This window comes from Meriones unguiculatus, chromosome 6, assembly GCF_030254825.1.
Source record: "Meriones unguiculatus strain TT.TT164.6M chromosome 6, Bangor_MerUng_6.1, whole genome shotgun sequence".
In the NCBI taxonomy this organism is placed as follows: Eukaryota; Metazoa; Chordata; class Mammalia; order Rodentia; family Muridae; genus Meriones; species Meriones unguiculatus.
This window is the reverse complement of record NC_083354.1, coordinates 127036188-127062959: the sequence shown is the minus strand read 5'-3', so window position 1 is coordinate 127062959 and position 26772 is coordinate 127036188. Positions and strand designations below refer to the sequence as shown.

Here is a 26772-nt window from a genome sequence, read left to right as displayed (position 1 = left end):
CAGCCTCTCCTCAGGCTGCTTCTGCTTGAAGAGAATCATGAAGCCAGAACTTTCTTCAGGAGACTTTGAAACCTATTAACCTTCATATTATATATAAGCCTTATATCTCTCTTCCAAAACGTCAAGAATGCTGTTATAAACACACAATTGTTTCAAGATAAGAACATTTTCTGTCATTTATCAAGGAACTTGTGTTTTGTTACGCCAGTTCAAATTTCAGTTCGTCTGTATACTGGGTAGGAAAGGCGCCGTTCACAGAGCACTTTATTGGGGGCATAACTCAGAGCAAACTGGAAAATGTTTCTAAGTTGCTTATTTTGAGATTCTTTAATATCAAAGTAATAATGGCATCTTTTAATATTTAACCTTTTACATTTTATTGTAAATAGAGTAATCAATATTTCTATTTACCTTTAATTATGTAATTGGACAGATACCACAGTTTGTTTGAAAGGCTTTAAAACATTTGTATCTTGTAACCATTAATTCCACTTATAGAAATCTATCATTAGGAAATAATTAGAAATGCAAGAAAAATTGGAGGCAAGAATGTTTGCCACGGTATTATTTATTCAGTGAAAAATAAAACCTCTTTAAGTATCCTGAATTACAGGAAGTAAATTATAGTATAGCTGCACAATAGAATATTAATGTAATAATTAAAAATGAAGAGTGTTTTAATGAGACAAAAATGTTTTACTAATCAGCAGAGTTGGACACAGTGCAGCACACACCATTATACATACAGTGTGATCACACGTGTTCAGCAATGAGCAGAGAAGAAAGTAATCAGAAGGTGCCCTGACAGAAATAGTGAACGAAGAAACCTATGGAAAAAAAGACAAGAAGTAATTGTAAAATGCTCTTTCTAAGGGAAGTATTGTTATAGATGGTTCATTTTCTTCTTTACACATTGTTTTGCTCTACAAAATTTAAATGTAGGTTTACTAGTTTTATTATCAGGGAAAAATTCTTTGGTTTAAAAAAAATTAATGGTATTACATTACCAGTACTTAAAGAACACACAGAGAGAGAGAAAGACAGACAGACACACGCAGACAGACAGACGGAGAGACAGAGGAAGAGAGAGAATTAATGGAAATTTCAATGAGAGGGTTCATTAAAATAAATAACAAAGCACGAATTCTGACATTTTACTTTTTAAAATGATTGGTGGTGTAATTACATACCCTCATAGAAACAGCCAGGCTGAAATCTGAAAAGCGAGCCTATTAAATAGAAAATGCAAGAACAGAGGCTAGGGCAATGTCTCAGTAGTTAAGGGCTCATGTTGAAAGCCCCAAGTGAAGTCTTGACACCCATTTCAGGAGGCTCACAATTGCCTCTAACTCCATCTCCAAGAGATGCCATCTATCTGTCCTCTGTGGCACCTGTATTCATGTGCACAAAGCCACACAGACACATCACATAATTAGAAATATAACAAGTCTTTTTAAAAGATAAAACTCAGCAATGGATGGTCTTTTATGAGCCTTGCTTGCATCACTCTTCATATACATTTCAGTACTGTGCTTATTAATATTTAGGGATTACATAACACAATCTTTTAAAAGATAAGCCTGGGTGTGCAACTGTCTCATGAACAAGTCACCATCAGACTCTTTCTGAATGTTAACATGCAAAGCCCGGACATCACCAATAATATTGTCATATTAGGTTAGGGCTATTTACATTTCTATTTATTAGAATGATTTTCCTATTTCATGCTTTTCATTTAACTACTTATAGCAAGTTTGGTAATGCCCCCTCATCATCCACCTCGAGCTTGTATTTGTGGAGAGCACAGTTATTTTCACACGGCTGTACAATTCCAGTATACTTTTGGTCAACAACTTAGTTCAGAAAAGAACGAATTCAGAACTACATTTGAACCAAGATTAATACACATTCCGAGGAGAACAGAATCAGCAGGAGGCAGACTTGGGTTTGTCCTGGAAGCATAGTGAGACACACGTAAGCAACTCACAGATGGGACCTCCGCGTGGTCTCCTTTCTAAGAAAATCTCCTGGTCTACTGAAAACCACCGTTGGTTTTCAGTTTTTGTTGTGCTACAATGCTTTCCGTTCCACTGAGAAACAATGAAAATAGATTTTGTTTACTCTAGACTTTGAAATAGTCCTTCTGGGTAATATTAAATAGAAATATTGATATGCAAATGACTTTGTGACCAACCTGTTTTTTTCAATTTCATGTATTTTCCAAAGGTGACCTTTCTTTTTCTTTTCTTTCTTTCTTTCTTTCTTTCTTTCTTTCTTTCTTTCTTTCTTTCTTTCTTTCTTTCTTTCTTTCTCTCTCTCTCTCTCTCTCTCTCCCTCCCTCCCTCCCTCCCCCCCCCTCCTCCTCCCTCCCTCCCTCCCTCCCTCCCTCCCTCCCTCCCTCCCTCCCTCCCTCCCTTCTTTCTTTCTTTCTTTCTTTCTTTCTTTCATCTCTTTACAGCCTGATCTTAGTGCCCTCCCTCTTCTCCTCCCAGTCTCACCTCAAACACCCCTCCCCCAATTCCACCCTCTTTTTCTTCTCAGGGAAGCAGAGGCCCCCAAGAGGTATCAACCCACCCAAGCAAGTCAAGTTGCAGCAGAACCAAGCCCATCCTCTTCCACTTGGGCCTGACAAGACAACCCAGCTAGATCCAGTGGCAGACAACAGAGACAGAGGTAGCACCTACTCCCACTGTTAGGGGACCCATAAAATGACCAGGCTGTACATCTGCTCCATATGTGTAGGGCTCCTTGGCCCAGTGCATTCAGACTCTTTGGTTGGTGGTTTAGTCTCTGTGAGCATTCATGGCCCAGGTTAATTTACTTTGTTGGTGTTTTTGTGGTATCCTTGACCCCTCCGACTCCCTCTATCCTTCCTCCCACTCTTCCACAAGACTCCCTGATACTCATTCTAAATATTCAGAATTGGAAGAACTCTGAGTTCATATGACTTTAAGTCACCATTAAAATAGTTCTGCAGTCTTAGTGAAGTGGGAAAATAGTTCCAATGCATAGAGTCTAAGTAGATCTAAGGTAGCATATAACATCATTGGAAACAGCTAACTTTTAAATGAGTTCTCAGATTCCTAGCTCTATTACTACTACTTCTCTTATTACTTTGGTTTTTCAAGACAGGATTTCACTATGTAGCTCTGGTTGTCCTACAGCTCACTCTGTAGACCAGGCTGGCCATGAACTCACAGAGACCAACCTGCCTCACAGAGCGATGAGATTAAAGGTGTGCATCACTACACCCAGCTTAGTAAAAATAATTTTAAAGGATGTAGTGCTGGGACTTTTTTTTTATCATCAAATGATAGTCTATAAAAGCCCATTCCAATAGAAAAGCAGAGTTTGGGGGAAACATGGGCAAATTTTGAATTCAATGCTCTTTGAGCTCTCTAAGATTTACTTACAGAATCTGCGGGAGAACTGTGTGGTACTTTTCTTAGAAGGAAATAAAGCCCCTGAGAAGGGCTGTGGCAAATGGCAGCTTCCTAGGAAACTGAAAGGAATCAGACCATGCTTGGTGAACCTAGGCAACCAACCCAAAGTCCAATAGAGTACTCTGGTTCTGTGCTCTCGTTTGAATTTTGTGGGAAGCAGCACTTGTGAGACTCCTCTGAGTGTTTTTCCTACACTCAGAGGAGTTATAGTTTTCTAATCCAAAATATATTATGAGATCAAGAAGGACATGTGATAGAAAGAAAATGAATGTTTTAGCAGCATTCATAGTCCGGCTTCACGCTGAATGCGTACAGCAGCTCATATAATGGACGACTCTATCCATACACAACATAAATGTGACAAGGTGAATTCAGCGTTGACTGCAAGATCAATGGTTCATGTATTCCATTGTGTCTGCCAGGTACATAAGAGCCCCTCCCTGAAAGGCTAGATATAGCTGTAGATATAGAAAATATATTCTCCATGTTTGTTTAGCTTGGAGGGGAACCAATCGAATCAGCATGTAGTAAGTTACCTGATAACGCTTTTCAATAGATGTTTACTGAGTACTTCCTGCCTTCCAATCATTGTTATGTCTTTATTCTCTTGGACGTTAGAACCTGCTTGTGTGAGGTTGATATTAAATCGGCAAGGCAGTAGGCACCTATTAGACAGTGCTAAGTGCGTAGCAAAGGCTTGGATGAGTATGTGTGGCAGAGTGGCTGTCTACTTTCAGCTGGATGCTAACAATGGCTTTCTTTTGTAAATGACCATGGGCAGCGTCTCTCTTAACGTTTGCGGTAATCTCAGAGTTTATGGCAACCTTCTTTATTTTTACAAGGCTTAGTAGGGCTCATTATAAGTCAGAGGTCACATAGCTACCATTTTCCCCGTCCTAAATTCGTGGTGGGTTCTCACGATGGTTTAAAAATTTGTCTTCAGATTAAATATTTTTTTTTAATTAAAAACTTCCTCATGTAAGTATGTATGTAAGCATGCATGCATGCATGTATTTGAATTTAGCTCTTGTGCGCATGTGTGTGCCCACCTCTGTCTTTTGGTATATACACACTTGTGTCCATATGAAAATCAGGGTGTTATCTGATATCCCCCTCAGTTGTTCTCCACCTTAGCTTTGAACCAGGGTTTCCCACCGAACCTGAAGTTTACTATTGGCCAGATTACCTTCCCAGTGCAGGTATTACAGGAGCCTCTCCGGCTTTGTGCATGGGTGCTAGGGTTCCAAACTCAGGTCCTTAAGCTTATGGAGCAAACACTTTACTGACAGTCACATCCCCAGCCAAAAGACTCAGAGTTTTTAAACTAATTATAGGTTGTTTGTAGCAAGGTAGGCCTCCACTACAATTACAAGAAAATGACAGGGAGCGTGGGTTGGGATTTGGTTGTTTTTGTTTTGTTTTGTTTTTTATCTTTTAATCCAGCAGAATAAGCAGTAGGGGCAATGATCCTGATGGCTGCTCTTCAGCTTTCCAGCAGATATCTTCCTGTTGTAAACACTTGAAACAAGGATCCATTTTCTGGCTGCCTGGATTGTTTGTTTTGAAATCATCGCCTTTCTGGAAAACATGTTTGTTCCGGAATTTTCTTTCTTTCTTTCTTTAGCTGAAGTCCTACACTGAGGTCTACCTCTTGGGATGACCTCATACAGAATGCGTGAATTTTCATTATGTGCTAAAATTGTGAACTTGAACAATAGACAGTTGGCTTTCCTCCAGTCCTAAATAAAGCTGTCTTAAGAGCCATCGAAAAACTTCCCTGTGGCCATGGAGGAGGCGGCTGAAAACTTGCCGTTCTGATGCTGTTTGGAGAGCTTGCCACAAGGAATTAACCCTTTGCACCTGAACTACAAAGCTGTGGATCTTTCTTTCTCCAGAGTGACTTGCTGACACTGCTTGTGAGTCCTGGGCAGCAAAGAGTGCACAGTTCCTTCACTAGCGTACTTGTTACCTTTATATTTTCAGGCCTTGGATTTTCCTTAGGTTCTTTTCCAAAATGGACTTCGTATAGTTTTGTTAAGCTTCCAGGCTCTTGCTCCTTTGTTTCTTTGTTTTGTCCACTAGATAACATTACATTTGAAAGTTCAGTACTTAACCTGTCTTTTAATGTCTTAGAGCCCACACTAACTCACGACACACCTATTTTTTAAATATATGCAGGAATCCCTTATAAAAATTTAGTTGATATGCCTGGTATGGGAGTTATTTAAAAGTAACCAAACCAAGGTTTTATCTCAAAGGATGGTCTAATTCACACTATCTCAGTTTCCTCTATCTTCAGCCGTTTTCAGAGCATCTTCATCTCAATTCCTACATTTCCAACCGTGGGGCTCTGCTGGATAAGGCTGAAGTCTGACATCTCCAGATAGACATTTATTTGAGCTTGGTCTGTGATGATGGACTGCTGTTTTTCAGCGGGTTTTCTCCTCACACCCCCTGATCTGAATACCCCAGGTCTTGGAAGGAGCTTCTGCTTTTTCCTTCTTGTGATAGTAGCATGCCACTCACTGCATGGAAAATGAGGCCCTGTACCATTACATGTGAATCAAGTATCCTGACCCCAACCCAGCGAATCAAAGGCATTCACTCTCGAAATCCCTCCCACTGCCCAAGGTTTATAAATTCCTGATTTAAAATAAATGTGCTGGGAGTGCGCTCGTGTTGCCAGGGTTGTGTGCTCTGTGACACCATCAGCCTTCCACCATGGCCATCTGAGATTCGTCATTTATCCCCTGCTGGGTCCACCTCACTGGGCCTGCCTTCTGGCCCACTGGACCTGGGCCTTGCTGGGCGCGTGCTTCCTCTAGCACCTCTGCCGTGCTCAGATAAGAGCTGTAACACTTCCGTATCGCCACAGATTTTGGAATGCCCGAATGAGTTTCTACTGCCATCCATGATCCTATCATAAAAAAGCTAAACTGTAACACTCTGTGGAACACCTTTTCCACACCCCTGCCTGGGGCATGTAGGCCTCGCCCTAAAGTGCTCTAGCTGCTCCTGAGAGAAACAGAACCCCTGTTCTCTGTCTGGAAGCTGAGTTCCAGGCAGCCTTCAAAATTCAGGCCTCAGCTGCCTTTCTCCTTTTTATTCAGTTATTTTAGGGTAGGTTTTTGTAACTCCCTTGACATAATCCCCCATAGGCACTCTCAGAGATTTGTTTTCATGGTGAATGAAAATCTCATCAAGTTGACTATCAAACAGGTTCTGATTCTTTCTTCCCTTTATTCTAAAATTCAACTTTCCAAAATACCCTAGTGTTGAGCACAGGACCACTCAGCAACCTTCCTGACTGGAATTAGCTTGGCCTCCACTGACTCCTATTTGAGACTTTTGTCGATGAAGTTCTCTTCTCCTGTATGGTGCTCAATGCAGCCAGACTGTTCAAGCATTTTTCATTGTCACTTTTTGCCTCCTCATATTATTCCCACACACTTTGAAACAGACACAAATTATTGACCCCCTCTACTCCTATGCACATACCTTACTTCTCTCTTCTAAATCTTGTCCTGCGCATGAATCGATCTCCCAAGCTTTCCTAGCTTTGCTAGTTACTAGTGATTTCTCATGTCCCCCAAATCCTATTGCCACTTCTTTCTTGTGCCACTTCAGATGACTTGACTGTCCTTCTTGCTTGATTCCTTCCGCTACTATGGTATCTGAGCTCTTTTAGGAACACACTAAGAAAACTACTTGATCAGGAAAGGCATTTGTACTCCTAGACTCCCAGGCCACTGATTTTTTTAGATACGCATTTGACCTACCCCTCATGTTTCTGTTAGATGTCTCTCCCAAATTTTATCCCCTAATCTTTTTAAATAGGTTAACAATTTCCTTCAATATATTTTCCTTTATATCATTTTGTCTTCACACTCAGCATTCATACTTTATGGTTATTAACTTCTATTGGCAACTTGACTGGATTAAGTATCTAGGAAGGGTATTAATGAGGCACACCTTTGGTTATATCTTTTCTAGACAGGATTAGATGAGGAGTAAGATCTGCCCTGAACATGATGGTGCCATCCTTTGGGCCAATGCCCCTGACTGAATAGTGAGGGAGGGAGGATAAAGTTAAACAGACATCAGCATCCTGCTTTCTCTGCCCACAGTCCACCAATGTGTGAAAAAGAACAGTGCCCTGCTCTGCCTGCCACAGGTAAAAATCATTCCTGCCTCATTGCTTCTCTGATCTGATGGACTGTGTCCTCAAGCTACGAGCCCAAATAAGTCCTTTTCTTCTAAGTTGCTCCAGCCAGATATTTTACAATAGAAACAAGAAAAGTAACTAATGAAACCCCTGGATGTGTTATAGAAGTGGCTGCTGTGTCACTTGTGCATCGGTAACTGGTTAAGGCTCAGTGTTCTGACCTGTGAACATCTGAATGATCAGTAGCCTAACATTCCCTGAACAAAAGAGAACCTGAGATGACCACAAATCTAATGCCAGGCAAGCCTGGGGGTGGCGACCAGGCCTGAGATGACCCCTGCTTAGTTTCAGAATGCATGATCTGAGCATAGTACTCCTGTGGCCATGCTTGAGATGACCTTGGACACTCAGAGACCCCAACAACCACTAAGAGGAGCAAGTAAGCAATGGAGAGAAAGAGAAGAGAAAAAGTAGAAGGATGTGGGTGTAATGAAGAGTGGCAGAACTGGAGACTCCAGGGTACTGATGCGAGGAGCTGGTGATGCCACCTGGGACCATGTTGGAGTCCTGGCCGGTGATGCCACTGGGGGGGTTGATGCCACTGGAGGAGGGGGTGTCTGGTCTATGACCCTGCAGCAGCAGGGGTCTATTACCACCAAAGTCCAGGCAGACATCTCTGGTCTGAGCTGCTGCCTGGGGAGAAAGTTGATTTCAGAGGGCTGTACAGAACTGTTGCTACTCCTCACCTGTGCATCATGGGAAATCTAGCCTGGGGCATGAGTGTAGGGGAGCTGGCCTCACTCCTAGTCACTGCAGTACGCAGGAGAACACCCTGAACTTTGTGGGGGTTGCAGGTGAGTTGGCCTGGAGGTATGAGCATGGGGGAGCTGACCCCACCACTCATCTTCTGTCTTCTGTGAGGTGGTGTGGACAAGAGAGAGACACCCTCCTCCCTCCTCACCACTGGTGGCAAGTAGGAGACCTGGCCCTGGGGTCCTGAGAGATGGAGAGCTGGTCCTTCCCCTCCCCAGCCACAGCACTTGGGAGAGAGGACCCTGCACCTTGCCTCGGCAGCACAGTAGAGCTGACCATGGTGGCAGGGGTGTGGGCAGGTTACCGTGAGGGTGTGAACATGGGAGAGCTGCCATGTGGTGAAATGGGTGAGAGAAATGAGCCTCTTTTTCTTGCCCCTTGCCACGTGTGGCAGGCAGGAGAACTGGTCCCCAGGCCATCAGAGTGGGAGACCTGCCCCTCATCTGCTGCAGCACTCAGGATGGCAGGCTCCACACCTCACTTGAGCAGCACAGCAGAGCTGTTCGTGGATGTAGAGTTTGTGAGAGGGCAGGCTCCGTCTTTTGTCTGCTGGGCTGTGGTGTGGATCAGGGAGAGATGCCCTCCTCTCCTCCCTCGTCTCTTGCCATCTATGGAAAACAGAAGAGCTGAGCCAGGGTCATGAGAGTGGGTTAACTGAATATGTCCCTCACCAGCTGCAACACTCGGAAGAGCAGCCCTGTAACATACCTGGGTAGAGCTGTCCCTGGTAGCAGGGGTTGCTGATGAGCCAGCGCTTAGGGCATCAAAGCAAGGGCTCCAGGGGAGTGACCAGCTTAGACATGTCTCAGAGTAGATCCAGAGCTTTGAATTGGCCCACCCCAATATCTATTCCATTGATGAGCTGGTGCAACGCATGAGGCATGTTTCCTACAGATCGAAAGAGACAGGATCTGCATGACACAAGGCAACCACAGGATATCCAGGAGGAGTCCCAGTGAGGTTACAGTATTAACAGAGTAGCAGAAGCCAGAGGCCTCATACCAGAGCGATGAGTCATTGCAATGAACATTTGCAAGCAAAGAAATATGAACAAAAGGGTATACCGTGGGACACCCTTTGACACATCTAGCTCACATAAAAAGTTTTTTTTTTCTTTATTTGGGGGGAGGTTGAAAGGACGAAGGGTGGGTACGAGGGGAGGGACTCATGTACATGATGTGAAATTCACAAAGAACCAATAAAAAGTAAAGAGGGAGGGAGCTTGGGACCAGAAGCAGAGCAGGAAGGGGACTTCAATCGGGATGTAAAGTAAATAAAAATAAATACATAAAAATCAAAAAACCTTAAATCCCCATGTGTCTATCAATCTATGAATCATTTGTCATTTATCATCCATTCTTTTATTTATGTATCTATAATTTATGCATAATCTATCATCTATCTATGTCTTTCATCTACCTATCTGTTCTCATTATTATCATTTATATGGTTTTAAACTACACTAACAATACACAATAAAAATGTGACACCCATCCATGTATTTTCCTCAGGAACAATGTCTTACTATTTACTAGTTTGTTTTTTTTTACTGTCAATATTGGTAACACAATTTCAGCTATTATTGAGCATCGATACTGTGTTCTTTGTCTATTTGGCCATGACTCCCAAGGTCCTAACTCCAGACAGCAATGTTTTCCAAGAGCCTCTCTCAGGCCACCCCTGCTTCTTCATAGTTGCCATCTCCTGTGCCTTCATTCTCTTTTGTCTAACACCAGGTAACAGGTTCTGAAAAAAGATACATCTGATAATGTAGCCCCCCCCCCACCGTTTTCATCTTTTCAGGACTCTCTGTTTTTCAAGGACCGTGCAAACTTCATGTCTTAAAAGTTAGCACTAAACGACTTCTCCAGATTCACTTTGGGCCCTCCTAACACCTTTGCTTCCACCAGAGATATACCTGTCTCCCATCAGACTTCTCTGTATGTACACACTTTTTCATCATCCTACTCTGTAACATCCTTCCCTCCTCCTTAGTGTATGCATGTAAAATTCTAATCATCCAATGAGAGTCACTTGGGGTATGATGCTCCATGAAGGCTTCCCTACTACCAAGGAAGATGGTGGCTTCTATGGCAGCCTCTGGTGGGTTTGTCTTTTGGATTTCAGAATATGTACTTTTATTGTTCTTGTATGTCTCACTTTTATACTGGATTCCAATATGTCCCTCACAGAGAAGGCCTGGATGATTCTTGTCATATGGAAATCTAACACCATCGCAGACGGTGATAAAGTGTTTAGCATCACATACCGAGTGAAGTGAAAGATAAAAATTGTGAGTGATGCAGAGTCACTGTGCATCTCTCCTAATAAGACATCTCCTTAAATCATTAAGGAGGTATTTGTCGCTAATTACTTTTATACTTGAGAATGATCAAACATAAAATATAAAGAGAATACATTTGCTGATGGCACAACTTACAAAAAGCCTTACTACAAAGTAATTCCATCAGCATCATTCATGACATCGCAAGCTTGTTGAATAAATGGATAAAGAAAAAGTAATTAATATGATCGTAATTTGTTTGAGGGCATGTGTTCTTTTGTCTTTTCTTTCCTTTCTTTGATTTTTACCTTTCTTTCATCACTTCCACCCACCCTCCCTCTCTCCTTCTTTCTTTCTTTTCTTCCTTCTTTCTCACTGAGACAGAACCCTTCTAGACAGCTTAGGCTGGCGTTAAATGCATGATCCTCTTGCTTCTTCTAAGTGCTAGATTATAGGTATACAGCGCCATTCTTGGTTTATATAACTTTAAAACACTGGAATGCAGCCTTAGATTTAAAACAACTTAATTACAAAAACAGTTACTTCAGCCTTTCTGGACTGCCACTTCTTAAAATGGAATAATAACACTCCAAGCTGAAGGTCAAACTGGGAACATGATGATATGCTACTTAAGAATCCATGTTGTAGGCACACACCATAAAAATGGAGATAATTATGTCAGCATTTAAAAACTTAAATGCTGAAATGTGCATGTCCACTTTGGCTGGAATCCTGATACATATCTTCTTTATGCTAACATTGCCGTTGCTCCTACTACTTGGCTCAGTATAATAGTTCCGTAAAAAAAGACATAGCCTATGTTGGTTTGAAGAAATTGCTATATGCAGAACATTTCATAGATGTTTTATGCAATGACGAATGATTGCTCATAAACAGATGCCAGCCATGTGTTGTCCAAGTTCAATGACAAATCCAGCAAATGAGAAACAGAGAGAGCAGACATACTCTTCCTGCATCAGGGAAACTCTTTCCTGGAAACCGTGAAATCTCTGAGCCTCTCCAGTAGGGTTGTGGGTACGATGGGGCCTGGGTGTGGCTTTGCACAGCTGACTCTGCCGTAACTCAGTTAGGGAATTCTCAGTGGCAGGCATCTGGGTTCTAAAATGGTTATGTTCTCCAGATGGGCATAGAGAGCAGAAAGGAGATGTTAAAAAGGAAGAAATACAGACAAGGTAAAGGAGTTAGAAAAATAGCTAAGCTTCTCTTTCTTCCCTTATTATTATAATCTAATTTTTTTTTGGTAGAGAAATAAGGCAACTGTCACAGAGTTAAAGGCTTAATGCTAAAGGTTTCAGATATTCTGAACTATTTCTTATTTCTCGCTTGGTATATACAACCTAAAGAAATAACAATTTATTTCAAGCTGACAACTAAAAATGTTTTAATTGCATAAAATACAGAGTTTGCCTAAGTACTTCTAATATTAGTGATGATTTTTTCTACCAAGAAATAATAATTAGAGCTGGTCAAAATAATGTATTTGGAAATTAACTTTAAAGCCCCCCAAAATGCTAAACTGTATTGAAATATGTTTGAGATAGAATTCTGTGATCCTTTTCTTACAGCCCAGCACTCATCAAGCTAGAAGTTGAGCACTCTCGAAGTTGGTTGAACATTTGAGGTGGGGCATTCTACACTTGAACAGGTATTTTTCTGTGTTAACTACTGTTGCTCTTTGAGAAACTAGATTCCCTCCAAACAGTGGCTATCTAATAAATTCTTTAAAGGTTATGAACGCTATACCCAGAAGAAGCAGGCCTTTAAAGTAAATGGTTTGTTTATTTGTTTTTGTTGTTGTTGTTTTCTTTTGAAATGATCTTTTATTCCTATGGTCATCCAAACATTCACTATTTGTTGACTGTTCACTGTTTCTCACATGCCAAGTGATGTTTCTAGTTCTGAAAACAAAATAAAACAAAAACAAACAACAACAACAAAACTAGTCAAATTTCCCTGGCTTCGGAGACTTTTATTCTAGTCTAGCTATGATGAATGTCTACTTAATGACTAAAGTATTTTAATATATTTCCTCTTACTTTTTGAGAACTGCTACAAAGTTAGATCTACTGTTTCTAAAGTTGAGAAAACAAGCAATGAACAGTGAAAGTCCTTTCTTAATTAAGAAATAACACTAAAACCGATCTGGATCTGTTTGGTCACAGGCATGTCTTCCTGGACAGTGCCCCTTTCCTCGATACACCGTTGCTCCACTGCCATCAAGGATTTAATCCAGGTAAGGTGATTTTTGAGATCCTTGTAACCACAGTGCACCCTTTCTCCCATCTCAGTAGTCACCAGGTCTTCTCACAGGTCATGCTGTTGACTTGGGGCAGGCAGAGAGGTGGCTAGGATTTGTCAGCTGCTTTGACTGTGTTGATAGAAAGAGGCACCCTCCTGTGGGGCATCTCTCTGGGCTGCACACACTCCACTGAAGGCATCTCTATGATTTAGATCATACCTGTGCGCTCTCTCTCTCTCTCTCTCTCTCTCTCTCTCTCTTTCATAACCTTTCCTTATTTTTTTCAATAGGGCCTGTTACATATTAGACAGTACTCTTGCTGAATAGAATTAGGCAGTTTAAATAAGTTAAAAAAATAATCCACATAGTATCCACATGTAATTTTAAAAACTGTTACTACAGAACTAATAACAGACTTTAGCAGTTTCTACCAATTTTCTGTTATTGTCAGCTGGATCCCTTTCCATTGGTGATCTCCTGTGCCTTTTAGAGCTGTTTCTCTGGCCTCTACACATTTGTTAATCATGTGTGTATGCTGCCATATTTGTTTGATATAGTTATCATTGATTTTCTGAATTTTGTTTTTCAAAACTAACCATTCTTCTTCCCCCAATATAGTATATTGCAAGTTTGAGTAAGACGTTCTTCACTGTTTAGTATTCATTATTATTCCTATGCAAATATTATTTGCAAATGATTGTCAAGGTATGATTATCTTTCTCCTTGCATGTCCACCTACTTTCTATTAGCTTCTAACACCATTTTTCTTAATATTAGAAATTTTAAATTTTATTTTGTCATGGAAATGTCAGACCTTCTCTATGTCACACAATTGAAGCCTGGACTATTGAGATGACCATGCTAGTCGCTAAATAAACATTACCTCTTTACTTCAAGGCCTACTTCAGTCAAACCTCCCAGGAAGCATTTCTCTATTCTACCTGTGTGAAAACATTGATGGCATGGTGCATCAGCTTCTGGACACTAAGCAAAAGAACTAGTCTTCATTTAGATTCCACAAATATTATTTGAATCAAATTCCATTTTAAAAACAAAGTTAGTCTCTGACCACTTATGAGCAATTCCAAAATGGCCAGATGACAGGAATTTTCTCTGTTCTTTTTCTGGTGCTGGGAGTCAAAGATGGGGTCTTGGGCATGCTAGACAAGCACCAGGGAGCTATGCCCTCAGCTCAGAATTTGAGACAGTACCTCACTCTACAGTCCACATTGGCCTTGAACCCACCAAATGGCTCGGCTGGCTTTAGACCGACTGCATTCTCTCTCAGCCTCCTGATGCTGAGGTAGATGGCTGGAATGTACCATCCTGTCTGGATGAAGAGAGCCTTCGTACAATAATAAATGTTGTATGTTTTATTATACAAATCATATAGAATACAATACATGCAAATAAAAAACAATGGATATATGAGGTGATACCGATGCAAATTATGCTGGCTTGATTATTACACCCTGTACACGTGTGCTGAAGCTTCAAGCTGTACTTCATAAATATATAAAATTATGGACCAATTTTGAACAAAATGAAAATGAAATGAAGCTAACCTCAAATCAAATTATATTTGTAGATAAAACATGGGTGTTTACAAGGCTTCTTGCAGACTAGGAAAAAGGAAGGCAGGAGAACAGTGAGTCCATGAACCCCAACACTATAAAATAAACACACATGCGCTCCCATATGGAGCGACTGTGGGATTCTGGAGCTGCACAAAAAGGCACACAGCTCCACTGAGGGAAGCAGGCAGGATGCTGGATTCAGAAAGTGTCTTCACCATTCCCGACGCTTCTCTCCCGCCTCCGCAGGCGGGCGTCATTAGCATTTGCTTCTTAGGTAAATGGTGTCCACGTAATTACATTGTGTGTGATGTTAAGCAGAACTGGAAGAGCAATATCCTCAGTTCAAACACAATAGAGCACGGGAAGCTTCTTGAGAGCGCCGATCTTTGTTCTCTTCAGAGGCGCTTTCATTCCCTGCATCAGAAGAGGAAGGTGAGGTTTCCGAAGGGTAGTCAAGAAAGGGTTACACACTCGCTGTAATGAGCCCCTCTTTGACCAGCATCAATGGCCCCTGGAAATGTCCCCTTAAAGTCAATCTTCAATTCCTCTGCTCAGGTTGTGCAGATAGACAATGTTGTGTGGTTTCTGCTAGATCAAAAGGAAGCTCAGAGCAAGCCAAAGCAGGCTGCCTCTGCCCTTTAATATGTAAAAAGCAAAACTCAACAAAACAGGTGCCCATGTTAATTGCTACTCTCAAGGGGGTGAGCTGGGGACAGGAAAATGAGCACCCTTTAAAATTGTAGTCAGGGCAAAGACCTTGAGCGACAAGGTTAGCCAAGAAAGATTAAAAAAAAAATCATCTAGTTAAAAACCTCACCAGTTGAATGGGATGACAGATGAATGATGGATGCAGGTGGGAAAATGGGATTCCCTTCAAAGAAAAGAGTGTGATACGCAAGGCAATGAGGAAACTCAAGGTCCTGGTGCACGGTGCGGGGAGCAGATAATGCCTGTCTGTGTCCTCATTGTATTGTCAGAGCAGCTGAAAAAAACCCTCTGGGGAGCAGCTATAAAAGAAGGCGAAACAGAGAGCAGCTTCCCCGTTTGGGTATAAATTTAGAGGAATTGTAACTGTCATTGTGCTATGTGTTAAGGTCAGGCTTTTTATGAAAAGAAGGGCATAATAAGTAAATCTCTGAAGAGAATGGGCTAGGAGCCAGGCCTGTCAAGGCCTTGTCCACAATTAGTTAGAGAGCTATTTGAAGTCTCACAGAACCTTGAGGTTTTCCTCTGTAAAATGGGAATAACAGCACACCCCTTCTCATCGTCTGTAAGGAGCAGTCACAATGGGCTTTAAGAAGCTTGACCGGTATTGTAAGCACTTACACAGCACTGTGGAGGCAGGTGCTGTGGGAATGCCTGGTGCTAATTGCAAGCTGGAGACACACGCTGGAGAAGAAACACTCTGAATGCATTAAATGTTTCTCAGACATGTTTTAGCCTAGAGAGTGCTGAGGTCCTACTGATTCAGAATAGTTAGCCTCTGATGAATGCTATAACTGAAAAGCAAATTCATGAGCAATAAACAAAATCAGGTGAAGAAAGATGAACACAACTTCTTGAGAACAAAATAAAGAAAAAAAAAGTTGAACACTATGGTATGAACATATACCAAACAGGTGGATAAATTTTGTGTGCAAGCCAACGAATTAAAAAAAATAATAATACTAAAACCAGAAACATTTCCTAGTTAAAACAAACAACTTTGTGGGGGATAAGGAAGATATTAGAGTCATTATTTTCATGACATTGTTCTGTTTCATATCCTACTTCCCACAAACTCAATTACTTAAATTGACTTATAATTAATATTTAACAGCATGCTGGCATTTTACGTTTGTGAATGAATGAAACAACTGTGTTGTGAATGAACGGACTCCAGCAAATCTTTATACCATTTGACCAGCTTTCTTATGTAATTCTATGTCCTCACTCCTCCAGAGCCAAGCTTTTTCCAGGGAGACACAAGGTCTTCTGTAGTCAACAAAAGCAATGATAGGACATTTGGAACGCAAAAGAGAGTCTCCAACTACCTTTTTATCGCAAAACATCTCTCAGCAAAGAAGGCCAATTGAATCCCTGGCCTCATTTTTAGGAAATAGCTTGTTATTTTCCTTAAGTTAAACTCTCTGAATGCAGGCACGCCTTTAGAGCCACCAGGCTGAAGGCAGTTTTCATCTTTGCCATGGGGCTGTGGTTTTTCCCACCTCTGAAAACACAACTTGGATGTCAGTAGAACTGGCTAACTATGGAACTGCGAGGTATTTCCGTAAAGAATTAATAGTGAAAGCAAACGCTCCTTTTCTTACCTTGATACACTTGTTGAAAGGGCACCTTTCACCTAAAGTAATCCACCTCTCCACACCTGGCTGTCCCTCTCATTTCTACACTGGTTAACTCTTGATATTCTGGTGTAGTACTGTCTTAAAACCGGCCACATTTCTATTTCACTGGCATATCTGCAGGGACATTCCATTTCCCAAAGAAGAATGAGATTTATGGGTTAAAGTAAATTAAGCTGCAGAATTTATTTATTTATTTATTTTACAAAATATTTAATCCGTGTCAGAATTAAAAAAAATCTATCCTATAAATATTGTGGTTCAATATGGCCTTTTTTTTTCTTCCTCTTCTGCTTGTCCCAGAAACATCTTCCATCATATTTCTCTCTTGCATGTATATGTTCACAATAATAGAGAGAAAATAAATGGGCCAGAAGAGGAAACCAGTTATTGACTGTTTCTGTAATTTTTGCTCAGCACTCTGGGCTAGGGAGCATAGTATCTTACATGAGTCCTGGTTGACAGTTTAGGTATTTTCTAGGAATCAGAAGAATAAACAGCTTCCCAGTTAAAACAAACCCTAAGTGATAGTTGTTTATTTGTTAATATATTTTGTTTGTGTATTTGCCTGGTTTCCTTGAACTGAGAATTCCATAAAGGCAATGATGGCCTTTGTTCTGATCATTAATGTAGTCCCACTTCCTAACAACAGTGCTGTTTAAAGTGCATTTCCGAGTGAAAGATGAATAACAATAGTTCATTTCTAAGGAACATTTTTGTGTCGTTTGCAGTTGTGAGAACTTGGCTTACCAGTGCGGTCCATCTGTGTGAATGGTGTGACTTTGAAGGGAGTGAAAGGGAGGGGTGCAAAGATGCTGTTCAGGACTAGTAGGTAAGGGCCAGAGCTGGGACTAGGGTTCAGGCAGGCTGGTTGGTGAGAGTGCATATGACCATAGGATCAAGCAAAGTGCTTTCCTACTCTCTTGGTCACATGGTCATTCATTTGACACCAGGTGTGCTAGAGGTGCTAGTTGGGGTGGGGTGGGATCTCCTGATTATCTAACTTAGTTCACTTCTGACACTGTGTCAGATGTCATCAGCAAAAACTCCATAGGCTGATTCCTACTTTGAACAGGGATGGCCTATCTGTTTATATGACTGATTATAGTCTTCAGCTTTCCTGCTACTTCAATTAACTTCCCAGATTACCTCTCAGTATTTAGGGAAATTGTTTCTTTATATTTCCCCATTTCTTATGAAGGTCATTAACCAGGGGTATAGATCAACCCGATAGGACAGGGAGAGGTATGTGCGAAAGAGTGGGAGCTTCCGTCTCCTCTCTGCTTGCTATGGTCTGGATAGGCATGTTCGTTCAGAAGCTCGTACGCTAAGGATTGGTCCATCTGAAAGCCCAGTGGAGCACTGACTACATCATTCTAGTGTTGGTTTCACCAATGGATTAGTTCCTTCTCAAGTTCATAAGCAAATGAGATATTAGGGGATGGGTCCCTGTAGCAGCAGAAAGCTAGCCACTAAGGAAATGTCTTTGAAGGTTCAAGCTCTCTTCTATTTATCCTCTGTTCTGCTCTCTCCTCACATGCCCCGCCTTTGCTACAAGGAGATGAACAATCTCCTCTATCAGACAATCCTGTTAACAGATATTCTGCCTTGTCTGGAACACCAACATAAGAACCAGCTGACCTTTGACTGAACCCTCCAAAACCGTGAACCAAAACTCATCTTCCTTCTTTGAAACTGTGACTCCTGGATATTCTGATAAAGTTCTGAATAAAATGCTGATGAAGTACCCTCTAGGAGCCCCAGGCGTGCAGCTCTGGGCAAGCCCCTCTGCACACAGTCTCTCTGTGGTTTTTAAGGCACTTAGGACAGGTAAGATGCACTCCCCTATAAAATGTTAAGCATGCAACACATTTTGAGACAATTTCATTTCTTCCCCTTTAATGGAAATGACTTCATTCTTTTTTGGAGTTTTGAGTGCTTGCTTCAGGGGTCCTTGCCTCTCTTCTCTGCTGACATCTTTCTCTAGCTGCTTAGGTACGCTGATCTCCTATGTGTCTTAATGGGGTCAAGAGAAGTAAACTCCTTGGTTCTTTTTCTCAAAAGTTAGAGAAGTCAAGTTTGCTGGTTTTTCTCTTTATCCTGAGAGAAATTTCAGATGGAGGGGAAGGAGGTGGAGGTGCATCTTTAGATGCCTAGCTGTGCTTATCTGTGCAGGATGGTACAGGCACAATAAAAATGTTTTATGTGTATTTAACATATCTACTGCTTTTTTTTTTCCCTGATGGTATTCTGAAACATTTGCACCCCTGGAAATCCACTGTCATCTGCAGTTGGTTGTTAATTCAACTATGCTGTGAAGAGAGGGTGGTAGAGAATTTATATTGTCCAATCTTGTTGGGGTCACGCCCTCTGAGACAATAATACGTTCCTAACAGCTGCCACCTAACTTCCAGAACCTCCTCCTGGAAGGAAGAGGTTTCCTTGTTTCTTGGCCTGAGGTTTTACTGCATGAATAGCTTTTCTGATTGGTCCTGATTATTAGGCTTCTCTCTTATGCCAAGAGCTCAGAATCAAGGTTCCCTGAGCCTGGTGGCAGTCACTTTTAACCAAGGCAGCAGAGGAGTTGCTCTCCCTGAAAGGGGCCTGAGTTCTCGCGTGTATTTTATAAATAGCTTGACAGCCTACAAAATTAGAAACAAACACAAATGCACTGGAGTATTTTGGATTATGTTTATCAAATTGGAGAAAATTGGTGTTTTTCCAGGATTGAGTCACCAGCTTCCTAAATATGAAGCTTTAACTAGCTTCCCCAATGATTTATCGTTTTCCCTCATACCTTTGGGTCAGTTCACTCTTTTGTATATGTAGTACTTTTATGATGTATTTTTCTTTAAAGAAATCTTATCTTTAGTTTTCATGACTAGTATATATTAAAATAGATGATATCTTGAATTTTAAGATTATACCTGGTAATGCTGTTAAACTCACTTGTTTCAACAATTCTAGACCAGTGTTTCTTTTTAATAATTAAGATTATGAGCCAAAATAACTTTTTCCCAGGTCCCATCTGCTTCCACAGCAATAGAGCTTGATCATGTATTCAGAAAAATTTCCCAAATGATTTTGATGTAAAAATCTAGTTATGAGCCACTGTTCTGTACCAATGCAATGGTGTGAGATGTAAATCAATTTTCTGTACAATATAAGCCCTAAATATGTTTTTCTTTCAACTACCCGAGTAACTGAGGCAGAGACACTCATTGTTTTAGACATATTTGTCAGAATTTCCTTTTACCCTTGATTAGATAAGGGTAGACTATAAAAGCAACTAGTATAAATATAAATACAAAATTTGTTTGTAAGAAGAAAAAAGGATTTCAAAAGTGAGAGTCCTTGAATCATTTAGAAGGCCTGTGGCAGAGTGAGCTCAGGAAAAGAGACAAGAAACAGAAGTGGCTGAATGTGTTGTCTCTTGGCCAAATCTCTGCTACAAACAACAAAGTACAATGAGGAAATCATTTTTAAAAGGATGGGACTAGGAATCCAGATGTTTGGAAGCAAGATCTGAGCTGGTAATGCATTGCCCCCCATCAGCCAGGCTCTTCCTGGGGGAAATGACAGTGAAGTCAGACCCTCTGCTTTCTAAATATCCTCTAGGAACCAATCTTGTTGTCACCAGAATCACAACCGTGTTTCAGCCATTTACCAACATCTGCTTGGCAAGGGCTTTTTCCCCTTGACTCTCAGATATATATTTTCCCATTTTTTAAAGCACTGAACCTAACACAGAGCCGAACAAGAATACTGGAATCACATCAGCTATATTCCAACCTAGCTACAGGAAAACCTCCAGTCTTCATATTTAAAGTATTATTTTGCCTTCAAAGTCTTGGCAGCATAAATTATCAGTGTGTGTATCACTGTTCAGAGTAATCCAACGAAGCAAAGCATACATCTGTGTCACCACACAGGAGACTCTGTACAATTATTTTGATTTTTATAAAGCAAACAGGTCAATGCAGCAGTTGTAAAGTATAGAATAATTTTAAAAAGTCATATTATTACTCTTAATTTAAAGATCATTTGCATTTTACAAAAAAAGGTAAGCAGACAAAAAGCTTATTATCCATACAAAATAATCTATAAACTTGTTATTTTGGCTGGAAAGAGATCAAACATACCTTTTCTGCTCTTTGACCACCTTTTGAATATCAAACTTATTCAGTCATTTGCTAATTGCAAAAGAATATTTATTAGGAAGGGAACAGAGAGTTTCCTTGGAGGCTAGTTGGACAGATAAATCACGTCAGCATTGCACAAGCCAGTGGAGAGATAATTAAGTCATTTAAATGTGAGGTTTCTTGGCTTCCCTTTCCTGTTTTCCCCCTTGTCTCTTGGAAGCAGAAACTATGGATCCTGTCCCACGTCCTTCTCCAGGCTCATCTTAACATTTTTCATCCCCCCTGAGGTCAGTACACAGAATCTCCTTTCATTGCGGAAAAGGAGCTTTGATAATAAGTGTGAGCCAAGATTCATAAGCTAAATGATAGATTTCTGTACAGCCATGTAAGTGTGTGTCTGCCTTGACCTCGCTTTATCTCAAATTGATCTATTTATGTATCCTTTCTCCTTTAGGCTGTAAATTCTGGCAGGATAGGGGTATGTCTTATTCATCTCAGTGCTTCTACGACTGATAATAGGTGATAAGAAACATTTCTTGAGCAAAACCCAGATGAAGACCATCTAGAGAACAACATTTTTATTTTAGGGATAATGAGACGGAGCAGATGGTGAAGTTATTAGCACAGGTTTCCATGATAGGCTGTGACAATGACCTTCTTCTCTGCTGAAAGTCTTAAAAGCCAGCTCTTATTTCTTTACTTATTTATCCATTTATTTATTTACCGTTGACCATTTGTCAACTCTGTTGTCTGACTCTTCCAGAGGAACTCATTCAGCACGTTGGAGACATTGGAAGATGTTTTGGGTAGTGGGACCATCCTTTGGCTGGTGGTCCTTGGCTCTCCACATTCTGTTCTCGTAGTCCCAGATGGCAGCTTAGCATAATTTCCCACACACTGTGCCCAGATAAATGATTCTGTCCAAGCTCAATATCAAAAAATATGGAATGATGTAATCTGGGAGGGAAACATAATTTGGAACCTATAACGTAGACATTCTATGTTCCTTTAATTAGTAAAATCTAATTCTATCTTGTCACACAAACGCTAAATGTAAATCAGTTTTGGTTTTATAGCTTCAAATATGATTAACTTTCAAAAATCTAAATTTTTAGGTATCAAAGGGTCTTTAAAAGTGTAAGATTTTTCCATTTTATTATTTATTTATGTGTGTGTGTGTGTGAGAGAGAGAGAGAGAGAGAGAGAGAGAGAGAGAGAGAAATGGAGAGAAAGAGAGAGAGAACATACAGGTGTTAGAACGTACACACAGTAGCCAGGGGAGAACTTGAGTGGGCCATCTTCCTCTACCACATGGCCACATGCGCTCCAGGGAAGGCAGTCAGGCCATCAGACTGTGTGGCAAGCCCTTTTACTCACGAAGGCATCTTTCCAGACTGGTATTTAAAACCTTTCAACCTGAAAAAATTGGTCTCTTCTTATACCCATAATGCCTGCATACATCTGTCTATGAGCCACATACCAATGTTCATTCAGTGATGGACCCCATGCATGGTGGTTGTCCATGTCACCTAGGTAGAGTGGGGTGTTCTTTGATCGTGTAAGTATACTCTATGTGGTTCAAACATATCACTTACTATGCATTTCTACGACTGTATTATCATTCAGCCATGTGTGATTATATTTATATCTAAACGTGCACATAAATACATACAAGATGTTGAAGGTCTAAAAAGGTGGAGGTCATTTAAATGTATCTTGTACATGTGTTAAAATGTCAATATTTCCTTACTTTTACTTCATGGGCAGTGCTATCATTTAAGAAATTGTCTTGAGCTATTTCACTACAAAATTATTTGAAGTGGTTTTCCTACATAACTAAAGGTTTGACTTACTTTCTATAAAAAAACAGGGTGTAGAATTGGAAATAAAAGACATTGGTTGTTTTCCAAAAAATTGGTATCAGCTATTTAGTTCACATCTGAGCTATAATATAGCATTGTTCCTGTTTTGACTGCTGTTTTGACTTAAACAGAATCATTCCCTATGTAATCTCCAACAAATGTTGAATTTCAAGATAAAATTACATACATTTGAAGAAATGTAGTATACAAATAAATACAGCACGCTGCTGTTTAGGGACTGCTGGTGCAATCTGCTGCCAATTCTTAAAGCCTTACACCCTACAACTCCTCTAATAATAATGCAGGCTTGGGGTGCACTGGAGAACACGGGGTGAAGCAGCCATTGAAAGCAGCAGAATCCAGCATCCAGTTACCAATTTGGGCTGGAAACTTGCCAAGGTAGATTTTGTTTTATTTATTTATTTTTTTACTACTGTTAAAGCTGACAGAATTAAGATATAAACATAGACTCAAACAGTTAAACTCTAAAAATAAAGACACAACACATACCAGCTAGAGAGCATATTTATCAGGGATCTTTAAAGGAAAACACACACAGGCACACACAGGCACACAAAAGGCCTTTATTTTAGATTGGCCTATAGTGCGCTAAAGGCTGGGGAGTCCAGCAACGACAGTCTGCACACGGAAGAGACCAAGGACCAGGACTGCTCAGTCCATGCAGCTGGCAGTCTCAGCGCTTCCAGGCCAGCGCTGATGGTCTGGAGCTCCCCGGAGACTTGCTGATAGTAAGTCTATGTTGGATTGCCAAAACAGCTGGAGTCCAATGTGACAGCAACGGCAACAGATGAACTCACTTAGGAAGTAGAATAAAAGGCAGGCAGGCACTTGGAAGCAGGTCTTCCCTCTCTGGCACTCCGTTCTAAGAGTGGGCCTTGCAGATGTTCCCAGGTTTGTGTCCTGGGTAGTTTCAAGTGCTGTCAAACTGACAAACAAAAGGAATCATCATAGAAGGTCAGTTTCTTCTTACGCATCCCATCTCATGACTTCCTTTTCTCTCTCTCTCTCCCTCTCTCTCTCTGAGACAGGGTTTCTCTGTGCAGTCTTGGCTCTCATGGCCCCACTTGTAGATCAGGCTGGCCATGAACTCACAGAGATCTGCCTGCCTCTGCCTCCCCAAGTGCTGGGATTCCAGGCTGCGCCACCGTGCCCAGATCCCATCCTGTGTCTTCAGACCACATCTTGTACCTTGCCATTTTAACACCTATCACCTTTTACTTCTTTGTACCTTTTACAATGCCTGCAGTGGCACTGCCTTTAAATATTTAAACAGTTCTTATTTTACGGACTTGGGTTAATTATAGGCTTAGTTCTATTGTTTGCAAGGTGCCAATGATCAACTTCAAAATTGCACAAAGAAAAAAAATTATTTAACAATTTGGGCTAATCCAAGAGCTGTCCACAAAGTAATAGGAAACTTAAACAGCATTAAGGTGAGTTGTGAGTGATAAGAGTGCTTTTCTAGAATCTGTGAGATGCCGGGTTTGATACTGGCATACAGAAGCCAGTTGTGTTTTTATTTTAACCATTCTTCTCTCACACAATACATCTCAACTACAGTTTCTCCTCCCTCCTCTCCTCCCAGTACCTGCCCATCTCTCCTCTACCTCAGATCCACTCCTCCTCCTTTTCCCTTTAGGAGAGAGCAGGCATCCCTAGGGTATAAACCCAACACAGCATAACAAGATGCAATAAGGCTAGATGCAAATCCTCATATCAAAGCTGGACAGGCAACCCAGTATGAGGAAAAGGGTCCCAAAGACAGGCAAAGGAGTCAGAGACATCCCCACTCCCACTGTTAGGATTCCCACAAGAACATGGAGCTACATAACCATATCATATATGCAGAGGGCCTAGGCCAGTCTCATGCAGGCTCCCTGGTTGGCGTTACGACCAAGTCTCACGGATCCCAACTCCAAGGAACCTATTCCGATGTAGACATAGTAGGGTGTTTATTACAAGCTTGAGCTTGGGCCCACACCTTCACTGACACAGTGGTTCTCAAGTGTAGAGCTCTGAGCTCAGGGAGAGAGGGGTTTTTATTTAGGGTTATACAATTGGGTAGCATTCAGCAAGAGCAAGCTTGTTACAAAGTGATTGTGGCTAATTAACATGACTAACATTGAATGAGCTATCTATAGACCTCAGGAATGTTAGGTATTTCTGTGCCATGAAAATTCTACTACCAGGTCAGTGGACTGTCCAGCCTCACCCATATCTTCCCATTCTTGTGGTTGCCTCCAGGCTATTCCTTGGCTAGGGAATTTTATTGTGTTGTTCTTGGAATTGGTGACCTATAGCTTAATTCCTGGGACTGGTGTCTTTTGGGGTGGGGGGTCAGGCCTGGTACTCTTAGTAGGTGGTTGAGTCTCTGTGAACCCCTGTGAGTCCTGGTTGGTTGATTATGTAGGCCATGTTCTTGTGGGGTCCCTGAACCCTCTGACTCCTACAATCTTTCCTCCCCATCTTCGGTGGCAGGATTCCCCAAGCTCTACTTCATGTCTGGCTGTGGGTCTCTATATCAGTTGCTGGATGAAGCCTCTCTGATGATGACTGTGCTAGGAACCTAGGTTGCTAGGCAACCTAGGAGTATAGCAGAATATCATTAAGAATCTTTTAATTGACTTATTTTCCAGTGTGCTTGGTTCTATTCTAGGTCTCTGGATTTCCAGCCTCTAGTTCCTGGCCCTCCACGCAAGTGTCAGGGGCGAACTTCCTCTCGCAGCACTCGAGTTGAGGCAGTCTTTGGCCACCCACTCATACAAGTTCAGCGCCACCTTTACCTGTAGGCTCAGATTGTTCACCAAACCTACTTTATTTAGGGTTCTTAAGCACCTTTACCCCCTTCCATCCCCACCCCTGAAACCTTAGGTAGGAGATTAGAAAGGAAAGGGTTTGGTCCCCTTTTATCTATTTCCTAATGATTAGTTGTGAGGGGATTACTAAACTCAGTCGTCAGGATACCAGCAGTCCACTCCAAAGGCCAGCACGAAGCAGTGAACGTCGGAAAGACTCCTTTGGATTGCCCAGAGAGGCTCTCTGGGATGTTTCTCTCTGCCAAGCTGAGTGCTGAAGCACGAAAATCAGCTCAACAAAGTATGAAGACCAGGGCAGCAATGTTGATCCAAATAGCAGTGTCTCATTCTGGCTGGGCCTCTACATACGTTTTCTCCTCAAAGTCCACCCACGGATGTTCTCAGCTGGCCAAAGTCATGCCTCTTGCATGTGAGGGGTCACAGAAAACATCACACGCCCTCTCACCTACCAACCTGGGCAAAACAGCACGTGGGCAGCTTGCAGCAAAACATCACATGACAAACTTCAGTCCGCTTCATTTACCCCAGCACATCTAGCAGTCAGACACATTATAGCTTGGAGTCTTGTGGCTAGGTTGGTGTTCCAATTCCTCCACTGGAAGCCTTGCCTGGCTATGGCCCAAGTTCCTTTTCTATTAAGAAGCAGTGTTAGTAGATTTTTAAAATGTGTATCACCTCAATGCTTTTTGATATTGAAAAGGATTACTCAAGAACAGGAATTCCAGGCATTTCCATGAGGTTTTATTTCTATTATCTCCAATATATTGCAATTTCAAAGAGCAGTTTTGGTGCTAATTACCAGATTTTGACTTTTATGAAAACCCCATACCACATGTCCTGATTTCATACCCAGCTACATGTGGAATCTGAAATGTGGTTTTATCAAAATAAGCTCACACTTTGGTATGTGGAATTTCACTTCTAAAGTAGAGATCATAATTTCAAAAACAAACACAATTTGCACTTATTTTTTTCTTGAAAAAAAAAAAGATGCTTGGCTGTAATCTGTTGAAAAATGTTTTACTCAAGTACTGGCTTTTCTCTGAA

At 41.2% G+C, this 26772-nt stretch overlaps 1 long non-coding RNA gene and 1 pseudogene across 1 annotated transcript; both read left to right on the top strand.

The window, feature by feature from the left end:
* Positions 1 to 2486: 2486 nt before the first annotated feature.
* Positions 2487 to 26263, top strand: LOC132654571 (uncharacterized). The gene is made up of 4 exons (XR_009592194.1): positions 2487 to 2673; positions 12292 to 12371; positions 12889 to 12959; positions 25566 to 26263. It is a non-coding gene; the product is annotated as an uncharacterized LOC132654571 (long non-coding RNA).
* Positions 7758 to 7863, top strand: LOC132655008 (small nucleolar RNA SNORA17; annotated as a pseudogene).
* Positions 26264 to 26772: the final 509 nt, after the last annotated feature.